Raw genomic sequence first — 14,482 nt, 5'->3', positions numbered from 1 at the left:
GTATTTTCCTGCTTGTTCTTGCTGCTGCTAGCAAGTTCATTTCTTCACTGTCATCAGAGCTCACTTCTTTGGGATTTTTGACTCTGCAGAAGAGCAGCTGAGACCTTCAGCCTCATGAACTGAATAACTTCTGAATTCTTATGCCTTCTATTAGTATATGTCTTAGTCAGGGTTTCTATTCCTGCACAAATATCATGACCAAGAAGCAGGTTGGGGAGGAAAGGGTTTATTCAGCTTACATTTCCACACTGCTGTTATCACCAAAGAAACTCAGGACTGGAACTCAAGCAGGTCAGGAAGCAGGAGCTGATGCAGAAGCCATGGAGGGATGTTACTTGCTGACTTGCTTCCCCTGGCTTGCTCAGCCTGCTCTCTAATAGAATCAAGACTACCAACCCAGAGATGGCACAACCCACAAGGGGACCTCCCCTCTTGATCACTAATTGAGAAAATGCCTTGCAGCTGGATCTCATGGAGGCATTTTCCAAACTGAAGCTCCTTTCTCTGAGATAACTCCAGCCTGTGTCAAGTTGACACAAAACTAGGCAGTACCGTAGACAACCATTGTTGGGCTAGCTTGGCCACAGCCTGTAAGTCATCTTAGTAAATCCCCTTATATATTTCTATCTAGATATATCTATATATAGATAGATACATGATAGATAGATAGATAGATAGATAGATAGATGTTAAATAAATTTATTTCATTTGTTCTGTTCCTCTAGAAAACTCTGGCTAATACAGATATTTGGTACAAGGAGTGGGGTTCAAACCCACACAGACATGTGTCCATTGAATTTAGGCGTTCATCCATCTGTTCCAGATAGTGTCATAGAAAACAATACAAAGTCATAAATTGGAAAAGACTGAGTTCAAACCATTATTTTATTATTTCTTATTGACATGATTTAAAATATACACATTGCCCTCTTAGACCTTCAGTCCCCTTATCTATAAAATATAGGGAAAAAAAACTATACAAAGATTCTCAAGTCTTTCAAGCACATAATAAATCCTCTATGAGTATTTGTGGATTTAATAGAAAAATACCTCCCCTGTTGTGAGCTTGATGAAGAGTAAGGACTTAACTCTATGTAATACTCTTATTAATAAGGACAGTGAGTTTATCTAACCCATCAAGACCAGTGAGAAGGTACAGAAAGGTGAGATACCAGAGATGTCAAAAGTCAGAAAAAGAGCTCAGGGTATTCCCCAAAGAAAATAAGACCAAGTCTAAAACACAACAAACCCCCTCTGTTCCTTAGGTTTTAGTGTAAGAGTAAATTAGTATGAAAACATCATAGATCTCTATGCATTTTGTTGGATGCTCTTAATCATTAAATTTGCATTTAGAAATACTTATATTTGCTAAAACCAAGAACCTTGGCACATAGGGAGAAAGAAAAGAGCAAGGGATGGGGGTCTAATCCATCATCGGGGAGCTGTCACACTGACATCTAGGAGAATTGGAAAGTTACAAAGTACCAACACCAAGAAGCATCAATCACCCAGAGATGGTAAATAAATTAATCAAAAATCATTTGGTACCAAAAGGTCTGGGGGAAAAAATAAAAGGCAGAAGAGAAAAATGATCAGGAGCAGCAGGCAAACAAAATACCAGTGCCTGAGCCTGTTAAAACTGAATCCCTGTGCCCTGGCAGATTTCCAAATACCTTGCCTTCAAGACCTCTAAGCAAGTTACCAAGCACAGCTGGGTTTAAAATGACTTCTATGCATAATGTTCGCACCTGTGACCCTTCTACATGGGATAGGAGATCCACATGACATCAACCTCTGACCTCTTACTAAAGGAAAAGGCATTAGTCCTGGAATACAATCCAACCTGAATGTCACTTTTTTCAAGATTTCATGTTTGTGGTTTTGAGTTAAATTCCTCAGTGCCCAAAGTCTTGGTAGAATACATGATTTTTTTTTTCTTTTGTGATACCAACCATCTTTGATAACTTAGAATTATGATCATCTGGGCTTACTCTCCCCAACCTGCCTCTATTTCCTCAAATACTTAGCTGTCCTCTTTGGGGAAAAAAATAGTCATCATAGAGTTAATTAGCCAATTATCGTCTTTTCTACTCTTCCCATTCAGAATGCATACCTGTCTCTCTAGGTTACCATAGGACACAGCTAAAAGGACTATCTACCTGAATACTGAATGGACTGTCATGCTGTTCATGAAATATTTTATATTTTAGTAGGATTTAATACACAATCAAGCTTAAGACCCAACTTTAAGAGATAAATGTGGCTCATGCATGATAGAGCACACATATCCTTTAGAATTTATTAATAAATATAGTTTGGCATTGGGTTCCACTTAACACATTCAGTAAACACCCACAGGGATGATATAGGGATGGGATGGGCCAAGTCTCTGAATTTTGAAAGCTCAAGTGCTACTAAGGAATCATAACTTGCCTAGCAGAGATACCCATTGGTGCAACAGTGACAGAATGTTAGAGGGGCAACCAACCATCTTTTCCTGGATTTAGGTAAATTCCATGAGATGAAACCCATACCTGATACTATTAATGAGATCAAGAATCTAAGACTAGATAGGTGGTAGGCCTAGGGAAAAACACCCTATTATTATTCTGCTAAATGAAAATTACAATAAAACAACTACTAATGACACGTGGCAATATCCATAGATTGGTGTATCCCTCAACCCCCATCAGAGACACTTTATTATTGCAGTAAATAGTACTTAACACAGAGACCTACATCAGAATGAGGTCCAAAGAGTAAGAGAATTTAGAGTGCTCAGCCTTGAATGAAATGTCCTTCCCCTCAAGGTTCATGAATATTTAGAAGAGGAGGCAGAGAGATTGTAAGAGACACAGATTGTAAATAACTCTAAGTAAACAGCATTTTTCAGACATAACAGGTCAGGTACACAGATGAACTACCAGAGACTGTAGAATCATACACAAGACTTTCACAACCTCAAGCCAGAAAAAAAGTCACAGCATGGAGGAGGGTCAGTGGGTGCAAAATCCCACCAGTAGCCCAAAAGCTATTCACAATTCTATCAATTGTTAGGGGAGAGATAAGTAAGCTCCCCGCTCCTACACATGGAGTGACACTGGATATATCAATGAGATTTCAGTGCAAGATCCATGTTCAAGAGTAGATGGCTAACACAAATCAGACTCCATTGTGTGTGTGTTTGTGTGTGTGTGTGCACAAATCAGACTTTACTGTGTGTGTGTGGGGTGTGTATACACAAATCAGACTCCACTGTGTGTGTGTGTGCACAAATCAGACTCCACTGTGTGTGTGTGTGTGTGTGTGTGTGCACAAATCAGACTCCACTGTGTGTGTGTGTGTGCACAAATCGGACTCCTGTGTGTGTGTGTGTGTGTGTGTGTGTGTGTGTGTGTGTTTTATTTGTTTAGTTAGTTTGGCTCTGGATTTTTTTAAGAGAGGAAAAAATGCATGAATTCAAGTGGGTAGAGAATGAAGGCTAACACCTGGAAGATGGTAGAATATGTGATAAAAAGTACAGTATATGAAAATTTCAAAAATAAATAATGAAAGGAAACCCTTCCTTCTTTAAGTTACCTTTTCTGGACATGTTGTCCTGTCAATGGAAACATAACTAACAGACAACTGTGCTGTTCCAGTCTTCGGCTCATGATTGTAAGGGGAAGAAAGAGAAAGAGTCTGACAAGGAACTCTCAGTGTAGAGGCAATGTGGCACTGATGCTCTAAGAATATGATCAATGCATAAAGCTAAATATTTTCTTTGTTGGAAGTTTATGGAAACATTAAACCCATATCCCTTCATAGCAGTAATCTTTCCTATGATCAGCTATATTCCTTCAGTCTATGAAAATTTGTGGTACATCCCTGTCCCTGTCCCTCTACCCTTCACTTCTTCAGCAGATTTTCTTGGGCAGCTGGACCCATGCAGACCTGTCTCCTCTGAAATTCTATAACTCTATAATAAACATATATGCTGGGCCTAGTCACACCTACAGGTCATTTTGAATGGGGGAGGATAGGGGAGGGAGGGAAAAACAAGGAAGAGGAGAGGAGGGAAGCAGGGAGAAGAGAGGAGACAAGATAAGATGAGGCAAGACAAAAGGAGAAACAGAAAGGAATGAGATCCTTTTTCATAGCCTATATCCAAGTTGAGTCAATAGTCTGACCTTTGATGGCAAAGGTCAGGAACACACACAAAGCTACTGGAGTTTCCTCTTGGTCATTGGGAGGAACTTCTGCATCCCTTCCTATCCCAGGTTTGGAAGGATAGCTGACCAAATGTTAATATTCTTTTTCAAAAGAATCACTAATCAATGTCTCCTCTTTTCTACCTTTCTTTTCAAACTTAGAGATGGGTGATGTGTTATTTCTTTCATAATGAGTTGAGGCTTAAGATGACCCCTTGTAAGTTTTTGTGAATAAACTGGCAAATGGCATGTGAGAATATATCTTCCTTATACTTGGAGCATCTGCTAAAATTCTAAGCAACAATCAAATAATATAACTACCAAGCCCTAATGAACAGAGGCTCAAGAGTACCACATCATTTTATACATTAGGAGTCTGAGATTCACTTCCACAACCTATACTTCTTCAATAACCACCCCCAGGTTGGAGGTTAGTAAAAACTGGATGAGAACTGAACAGTACTTGAAAGACAATGGTTCCTTCTATCTGCTGGGGCAACATCTCTCTTTGTAAGACCAAACTAAGCTTTCCTTACCCAAGAAAAAAGAGTCAGTAAGAGAAATAACGATTAAGCAACATGCATATTCAAGTCTAGGAAGGAATTAACCCAGGGAGATTCATCTCCGCTGTGATAATAAATAAACTGAGATATCAGTGGAGTAAAGGAACACAAACGTATGACTTATTCATACTTAGCCTGACATTCTGATAACTGAACACTACAAACTACATCTACTTTTCATAGTTTGGAGGATAGAAATCCCACACGTAGGCACACTAGAATTTTGTTTTGTTGAGACCTCTCTTCTTTCCTTGAAGATAGATGCTGTTTCAATATTCTCCTATCACTCCTCAAAGCATCAGGGGAAAGGGGAACAAGAGCACTCTGGTGCCTCCTGCATTGCTGTGGTTTGCACACAAAGCATGGATATATGTGAACATCAGTGTCAGGTGGCTTCCTCAACTTCCTCAAGGACTCTTCACCTTATATCTGAGACAAGGTTTCTCACTGAACCTAGAACTACACTGGCTGGACAGTGAGCCCCTGGGATTCTCTAGTCTCCATCGCTTCATCACTAAGATATTAGGCATATGCAGCAGGGTTGCAGTAACTCTCCATCCCAAATAAGCCTTCACAGTCACTCTGCAGGCTGGTTGATATGTTCCATGCTTCAGCAGCTCAATGGTCTCAAACTAGCCTTCAGTGGCCTGCAGCTCTCTACAGGAGGAACTGTGTACGGAGGACAGGAGCTTTTAGTTTCCCTAGCTGACATTCTTATTCTTGGACTTCTAGAAACAGAAAAACTATTGTCAGAGTGCTGGACATGACAAATGATGTCAGGTTATGATACAACCATCCATCTATCAGAGGCCAAGACCACAAGGGGACAGAAAAGGAACAGGGGAATTGTTAATTGTGTGCCTTTAAAGTCTTCTCAGAGAAACTTGAGTAGGCAATGCTTTGCCTCCAGCCAGAGAGGCAGGATACACTGAACACCTTTCAGTGGCATGCTGCTATCTAGTGAGGAGACAGGCAGAACTTGTAATAGGGGACTACACAAGAGATAGAGGGAGCAAGAGGAAAAGTGCTATAGGCAATCATTGTTGAAAGTAGTTGTCTGATACACTTGGAGAGAGAACTGGGGCATTTTATGGCCCCATGTAAGTCTCTTAACACTTGAAATTGCTAGGCTATGTAAATTAAGGTAAGATTACCATGCTTGCCTAAAGCCAAGGAGCTATTCTGGAGGACCCTCCAGAAACCAAGACTACATGTTTCTCGAAGCATTTAATGCCATTTCTTTTCTCCAATTTTCTTTGCCTTTGATGTAGAATTCTTTATTTGTTAAGTGTGAAGTGTGGGATTTCATGGTCCTGAATTCCATCTCATTCATAAACAGATATAAGTGAAACGGAGGGCATGTACACATTTAACAACATCTTTTCATGCAAATAACCTCTTTCTGGAGTGCAGGCTCCATCATCAGGCACATATCTAGCACACCATGAGGGTCTATTGCATAAAATGAGTCTTTCTAAGAGTAAAGTTCCAATCCAAGCCACATAGCCTTGATGCTTTAATTCCATCTAGACAGCACCTGAGACTTCCTAAAAAGAATTATGTCTTTAACCCTGGCATGAAGTCTGCAATATTCATATCAAAGCAACAAAGTAAGATTCTGCCTTTGCAACATGAGTAAGAAGGAACCTGCTCCTTTGTATTAGTCCTTTGTCTTGTTGCTTTGACCAAATACCTGATCAAAAGCAACTTAAGGCAAGAATTAGATGATAAGCTTAGAGTCCATGATGAAGAGGAGGGCACAGTGGTGGGAGCTATTCTTCCTACAATGACTAACAAGTCTCCTTGCTCTCATTGGGTAGATCAGAAAACCAAAATATGAAAATCCTAGTCCTCAGCTGGCTTTCTCCTTTCCTCCTTTATATTCAGTCTAGGGCTACAATGCACAGGATGGTGCTACCAACATTCAGGACAGATTTGGCCCTCTCATTTAGTCAACTCTATAATTGCCCTTACAAATGCACCAAACATATTCCTCAATAATGTCCTAGGCATTTCTTAATCCAATCTGGTTGACAATAAAATTAATCATCACAGCTTTCTACTTGGGGGGGGGGGGAACAAGTTCTATATGTGAAGCATGGTTGCAAGCATTTGTCATCAATGAAGTCTGACAGAGGAGAAACAATTGAGAAGAGACTTATTGATGTCCAAGCATACAACTTGAGTCTCTAAGTCATGACCCAAGGGCGGGGAGAGTAGGTAGAGCCTAGCAGGTTCCCTACGTTATTCAGGCAGAGTTGGAGGCGTAGAAAGACTTGAAGTTTATTGTTACAAGGTGGTTTTCTGTACTGGTTTAATCTTATCTGAAAGTAGGTTGTAATGATTTAAATGTGTGTTCTATGAAATTTAAATAAACTACTAAAATAATTAAACAAACAATTATAGGTATAAGTAGAAAAAGGAGATAAAGTTATTTTACATAACTCAATCCAAAATACATTATAACAAAGACAAGAAGACCTAAAAATAGATGGAACAAATCAAAACCAAAAATAACATGGTAAATTTAAACCTAACCATATCAATTATTGTATTAAATGTAAGAGATCTAAACACGTCAAAAGTAGAGATTAATAAAATCAGAAAAAAGGCCATACCAAAAAATGCCAAAAGAAAAGAAAGCAATATATTACATGAACTTACACACACACACACACAAATTAATAAAATACTAGCAAGACAAGATACATGAAGATAGCTAAGTGCTTTGCCAAGTGGATTTATTCCAGGAATACCAGGCTGGCTCAACATTAAAATTTAAATCAGTTAAAGCCATGGAACCAACATGCTAAAGAACAAATATGATTACACGAAATAATGTAGAAAGGAGATATTATAAAATTTAATACACTTTCATTATTTAATAAAAAGAACTCTGAACTTAGAAATTGAGGAAAACAACCTCAATTTAATACAGAACATTTCTACAAAACCCACAGATAAGAACATGCTTAATGACAAAAGACTGAACACCTTTAAAGGATAGCAGGTTAATGATTCTGGGGGGGGGGGGGGAGGGTTCGAGCAGATGGAACATCGGATTGGAAACCCAAGGGCTTTGACTTCAGTAGACTTCTTCTATGCCTTAATTATAGCAGCAGACACAAACTTTACATTTGAACAAAATATATTTAAAAAGCAAAAATAAACTCAAGTAAAACTTGGAAAATTGGAACAAATTTGATGAATTGTACAAATATCAATTATCTTTTTTAAAAAAAGATTTATGTTTTATATGTTAGCACAATGTCAATGTCTTCAGACACACCAGAAGAGGGCATTGGTCCCATTACAGACGGTTGTGAGCCACCATGTGGTTGCTGGGAATTGAACTCAGGACCTCTGGAAGAAGAGTCAGTACTCTTAACCACTGAGCCATCTCTCTAACCCCAATATCAATTATCCTAACAGTGTTAATGACCTATAATTTTATATTCCAAAGGGAAACTGGGCAGAGGATGCCACATTTTTTGTTAAATACTTCTGATGCTCATCTCCAAATCAAAGTATTCTTACATTAGAGATCCTAAGATCTGATTTAAAAACATGAGACCAAATATGTGCTTCCTATATGAAATATACTTTTAGTGTAACTATTTAAATAGGTTAATAGCGGAAGAAATGTCTTTTTTTTTTTTTTTTTAAGTTTCATGTAGCCTAGTCTAGGCTGGTGTCAAACTTCCTATGTAGCTATATGGCCTTGTATTTTCTGAGCATTCTGCCTTCTCCCCAGTGCTGGGATCACAAGCATGTACCACATATGGTTGTAATTGGTGCTAGGGATTGAATCCAGAGATTTGTGTATGGTAGGCAAACATGTTACCAACTGAGCTTCATCCCCAGTGAGTATATGACCTTTGTGAGGTAGATACTTTTTACTCTGTGATGGCACAATATTTGGTTTTAGAAAGGAAGCGGGGTATCTTGTGTACCTCTGGCCTGAGCCTATACCGAGGACCTCTGTATTGGCAACAGCAGAACTTCAAGAATGGTCCTCAATATTTGTTTACATAAGAAATCCTTTTGGCTGACTACACTACAGAATTTATTGTGCAAAGAAACCCAAGGTTTCTGCAGTTGGCTCTGTGTTTCACATATGCCAGAGGCTCAGTAGCCTTTGTGGGGAACCACACACAACCCTTTTGTCACCAATAGCCTCAAAACTCACTAACTCCTTACCAAGGTGAGTGAGCCAAAGTCAGGGATGCCACATGACTAGTGATGTATATATCACTGAACCTTACTTCCTGTATTACTTGTATTGTTTGGAATTTACTCAAAGAAGGAAAATGTAGGATAAACCAAGTTAACAGGCTTCTTCCACCTCCTGCTCCTAAAACAGAGAGGACGACCATCACAAGCTTCCCATGCTTTTCTGCACATGTGTCATGAGCAAACCTTCCCATCATTCGGTTACAGGTCATTTCTTCTGCACCTCCAACTCCAATCAACTGGTTTAAAAAAGAAAAGTCAATAGGCTGACAGCCTTAGAAGTGGATAAAGATATTAGCAGGAAGCCTGCTGTTTCCAACAAGCATCAGACAAATAATGATCAATAGTTTTTATCTCCTAATGACTACCTAGTGACTGGGTAGCCTCCAGCTAAGAACTTTACTCACGAGCCTGGTGTTGTTTCCGGGAGAGAGAAGTCACTATATAAGAGACTTCAAATAGGTCTGCTAGTACATGGGGACCTCTGTCCCTGAAGACTGTCTGCATCTTAGCATGCTTCCCTTGAAGATCTTTAGGACTCATAAGTCATAACTATTTAGTTTCTGTTGTGAGGAGGGATGGGGTATCATTCAATAGTTGCCCTCCACATCCATCCCTCCACAGCAGCACTCTTTCCCCTTCTCCTCTGTGCATCAGTCAAGACAGGAAACACCTTTGCATTCTCCCCACCCTGATCCACCAATTCCTTCCTCCTCCCGTCTCTAAAACAATCATTTTATTGTCTTGAGAACTTCATACGCAGGCACTACATCTACATCACTCCTCCTTCTCCCTCCTCCAACTCCTCCCTCTCATGCCCCATTTCCCAAACACATTATCTCTTCATTATTGTTATGTGTATCTATTCTGAATTCCCTATCTCCAGCAAAAAAAAAAAAAACTTTTCCTAGCTGTCCATGGCAGTTGTTTTCATAAATGCTTACTTTAAAAAAAGTGACTATGTGTGTATGTGAGAAAGAGACAGAGGGAGAGACAGACAGACAGAGACAGAGACAGAGATAGAGACAGACAGACAGACAGACAGACAGACAGACAGACAGACAGACAGGATGTTCACATCCATGCAGGTACTTGTGGAAGCTAGAGGTTAATGATGTCAGGATGTCTTCCTCAATTCCCCAACTCTCTTTTAGTTCTTTGGGAAAGATCTCTCATTAGATCTGTACCATTTAGTCTAGAATGACTGGCTGGCAAGCCCCCGGGAGCCACCTGTCTCTGCCTCCTACCCATATTTGAGTTACACCTTCCTATCACCATGCCCATCTTGTCCACCGAATTTTGACAACATCTTTCCCTTCTGCTCTTTCCTACTTCCTGACACAAATAGTCTGATGATATATTCCACATAGCTATGTGGTTGTGGGTGTCTCTTATTGGATGAAGATTGAAATTAATTGCCCAACAGAAACAAACAAGTGCATCTTAGTCTTCTGGACTCCAGCCCATGAGTCAAGCATGCAGCATGTTTGTGAATGAACAGACACTTCATAACATCTATGGGTGTGCTGCATAGCTTAGAAGGGCATCTCCAAGAGTGTACCAGGCCAAACGGAAGGTTATTTTTTCTCAGATCGTGGATGGATATGGCAGTCTTTTAATTAAGGAACTCCACCCTCAATACGCATGGTAAATGCTACATAAGAAAGGTTTACTTCTAGCAGTCTCCATGTTTTCCATGTGACCAAGTGAAAAAGTTCTTTTTAATGATGATATGGGACATGTGTCATCAACTATCACAAGGGTGGACACCATCACTCATAAGTATCTCATAAGGTGATGAACGTTCATGAAATACTCTTTGGAAAATACATCCCTGAGACATTCAGCAAAAACCAACTCATGCAGGCTCACTTGAGTCCTCCACATAAGAACATATTATTTCATAATATTCAGTTGAACAAACCATACCACACTTTTTCTTTTTCCTAATCCTCATATAGTCTCAGAGCATTATATCAGTTTGTGAAAAGAGAAAAGGAAAAAAGTCAAAACAACTGGCAAGCACTGAAATCAAAATTATTATCCTGTAGATGAAATTATAACATAAAACACCTTTCAGCAACCAGCCAAAGGGCAAAAAAAAATGGAATTATATATAAAAATCAAACCGTACTCTTACCACCTGCTCAGCAATCAATACACCATTACCCGGTCTATGGACCAGCCTGTGAGTAGCTTTTCCCAGACAGCAGGGATAACAAGGGAAGAACTACAGAATTGCAGTGAACATTTACCAGGCCAGACTGAAAACTCAGGGTTCTGAACAAGTATCTGGAGAAGAATGAGCTGAATGATCCATGTTAGAAGCAAGGACAGCAACTCCATCTAGTTAGACCTGTAAGCCTGTGATGGAACAAACTGAATCCTTCTCCGCCTAAGAAGAGCTAGAAGCAAGAGAGCATAAAATTATATGTTCGTTTACATAAACACTGAATGTCCCCCCACCAAGAATTAAGAAATGAAAACCAAATAGCACACACTGAGAGATGGTACCAAGGATAATGAAGGGTGTGAGGTACAGCCCAGCTCCAAAGGAGATAGGAGAAATTAGGCAAAGAAGAAAACCCTAGCATTTAAAACAGTATCTTCCCACATCAGATCAGCTGTAGGACAGAAAACCATTTGGGTCATCAGGATGGCAGTTACAAGGAGATACATGTAGTCTTGAAAGTAAGAAAGGGTTTTACCTCTATATAGAGGTCAGCGAGCATCTTAGTATCCAAGAAGATATCCCTGAACACCATTCTGTGGGCTGTTAAAGGTCTGATCAGCCTTGCAGGAGCTACTAACATGCTTGCTCTTTGGGAAGGGATGATGCTGTCTCCCTGCCTTTCTTTCCCAAAGCAAGATGGCTGCTGACTGTGCCTCTCATTCCTACCAAGATGAGAAAACACACCAGAGAACATTTTTCACTGTGAGCCACACTGATAGGTATCCATAGGTATAAACTTGCCATGAAATAGCTCCTAGACAGAGAGAGATAAACAAGGTCCAGTGTTAGTGGTGTGTTTGGAGAGTCTGTGATTCAGGGAAGGATGGAGGTAAATTCTCCCAGAGCTCTGAGACCATCCTGGCAGCTCACATGAGTTAAAATCCTCATTCTTTTCTACCACAATGTTACTTGTGCCTAATGGAAATGGGAAACTTTCTATCAAAACAGCTCTGTGAGTCTACCCTTTGACACTGTCACCCTGGCTCAAAACATGTAGTGATATATTCAAAACAAAACAAAGCAAAAATACAGCCAGGCTCAGAAACAATAAAACAGAACAATGACAAATGGTTTAAGGAGTCAGAACTAAACAGCAACTCCAGACTATAAGCTGCCCTGACAGCAGACTGAGTCCCAGGGTCAGACCAAGGCAGTGAGTATCTGCAGTTCAGTGCTCCTGTGACTAGGAAGTAGGCTCAGTGCTTAGAGCTAAGAGATACAGTTCCTCAAGCCCTCCTCTGTTGTCAGGTGTGAATGTGTGAAGTCCTCAAGCCTCACATGTTTAAGCAGATGGTCCCCAGTTGGGGTTACTGTTTGGTGAGCCCATGGAACCTTAGGGATGTGGGACTAAAGCCCCCCAAATTAGCAAACTGGAGGTATAGGCTTTGAGACCTATAGCCTTTCCCCTTGAACCTTTTCTTTCCCTCTCTTCTACAGATAAGAGCTGTTCCTTCCTCCACTAAGAAACTGAAATAAAATAAATCATAATTTTGTCTTAGCCATGAGAAAAGTGACTGGTATACTCAGAGATACACATTATTTGAGAAAATAGAAAGAAAGGGGGCTGCCTAGGTGTTCTTCAGAAGCTAAGAACTACAATGGGTCATGGAGCTGGGGGGGGGGGTGTACAGAACTACAACTCCAGAGACGAGGAGCCAGCAATGCTTCTCCCGGTTTTCCGACATACTCATTTCTATGGTTTTACAGTTGAGCAGGTGACTAAAACAGCCATTATTGTATCTCCTCAACATAACCACCAAGGTAGTGAACAAGAGAAATCAGAGATGGAATACTAAGTAACAAGAAAATACCCCTGAAAATGAGGCCATGAGTCAAAGTTCCAAACCACTTTTAAAAATATACAACAGTAAGCATGAAATCAAAAACAAAATAGATGAGTAAATAAACCCCAAACCCAGCCCCATACAGCTTTAGAGAAGCGAGGGAGCAACTGCTTATATGAATGAGTGAAAGGAGAGCCTTATTTAAAGGAGCAAAAACCTACATTGAAAAAGCTCAGAGAGAAACACGAGAGTGAGTCAGTGACAAACCTCACAAACAGAAACTATAGTAATGAACGTATACAATCTCTTCAAACAGATAATGGGATCAACTCTGGCCTGACCATAGAGGTGGAAGCAACCTGATGAAGGAGAGGCTGTGCTGAGTGGGGGAAAGGAAAAGAAAATAAATACAGAGTAAATACCTCCTCATTAGGACAGGCAAAGGGATATACTGAGAGGTACAGTGTAGGTTGAGGGAGCGTTCCAGAAGAGAACGGAGGGAATACTACAGAAGGACCATTCAGAGGCCAGGTTTTTGGAATCAGAAAGAGGAAATCTGACTAACAAAATATCCCCACTTAGCAGACGGAAAAGACCAAAATAAGTCTATTGCTAATGATAGTCATAATATTGAACATTGAAAGAACATGTTAAAATTTTATCTTTTTTTTCTTTATCAAGACAACGGCTTTTATTGTCAGTTACATGTTGTATAGAAAACGGTGTGGAGAACGGGTCAGGGTTGTACAAAAAAGGCTAGGTTCCTACATATTCTATTTACACAGCTGTGGAGACGCCCCCACTCCAGGTGCAGCAGCCGCACTTGTCCAAAGCCTCTTGAATGGATGCAGCCCTGGCAGCACTTTGCACAGCCCACGGGGTAGCAGGAGCAGCAGCTTTTCTCATAGGAGGTGCACCTGCATTGTTTGCATGTGCAGGAGCCGATGCAGCAGCAGGATCTGTCTGAGGCACAGGAGCAGTTGGGGTCCACGGTGAGCGGAGGCGGCAGCAGAAGATCGATGAGAGATCGGTTTTAAGAGTTCTAGGAGCGTGATCTTAAGACTTCATCTTTAAGACTATCCAGTGCAGACCAAAAGCAAACTTAACACAATGAACCCCAGATACCAGAGCAGAAGAGAATGATACACAGTGCCAACTACTATATAGTGTACATTATTATAGAGGAAATGAAGGCTAGAGCCGCCTTTCAGACATAAAAACAAATCGAAATGAGATGTAAGATATGATATATAGGAAACTGTTATGTGGTGGACATGAGAAGTGATCCTGTATACTACTAAGTACACATTTAGTTACTGTGCACTATAAAAGTACCTTCACCATTACCCTGAAATGAATTTTATAAATAACAGACTATTTCCTTCCTACATCCTCTCAGGGTAAGACTGGAAGAGAGGTGACTCCCTCGGCATCAGTGGGACACTGAATTAACAGCCCCTGTGGCCAGATGGTTAGGTT

The 14,482-nt window shown here is 40.3% G+C and overlaps 1 pseudogene; it reads right to left on the bottom strand.

Annotated features, from left to right (window-relative positions):
* Positions 1-13,780: 13,780 nt before the first annotated feature.
* LOC110324651 lies at positions 13,781-14,027 on the bottom strand (annotated as a pseudogene).
* Between the last annotated feature and the right edge of the window lie 455 nt (positions 14,028-14,482).

This window comes from Mus pahari, chromosome 7 (assembly GCF_900095145.1).
Source record: "Mus pahari chromosome 7, PAHARI_EIJ_v1.1, whole genome shotgun sequence".
Taxonomy (NCBI): domain Eukaryota; kingdom Metazoa; phylum Chordata; class Mammalia; order Rodentia; family Muridae; genus Mus; species Mus pahari.
The sequence above is the reverse complement of the archived record's forward strand: the minus strand, read 5'-3'. Positions and strand labels throughout refer to the sequence as shown.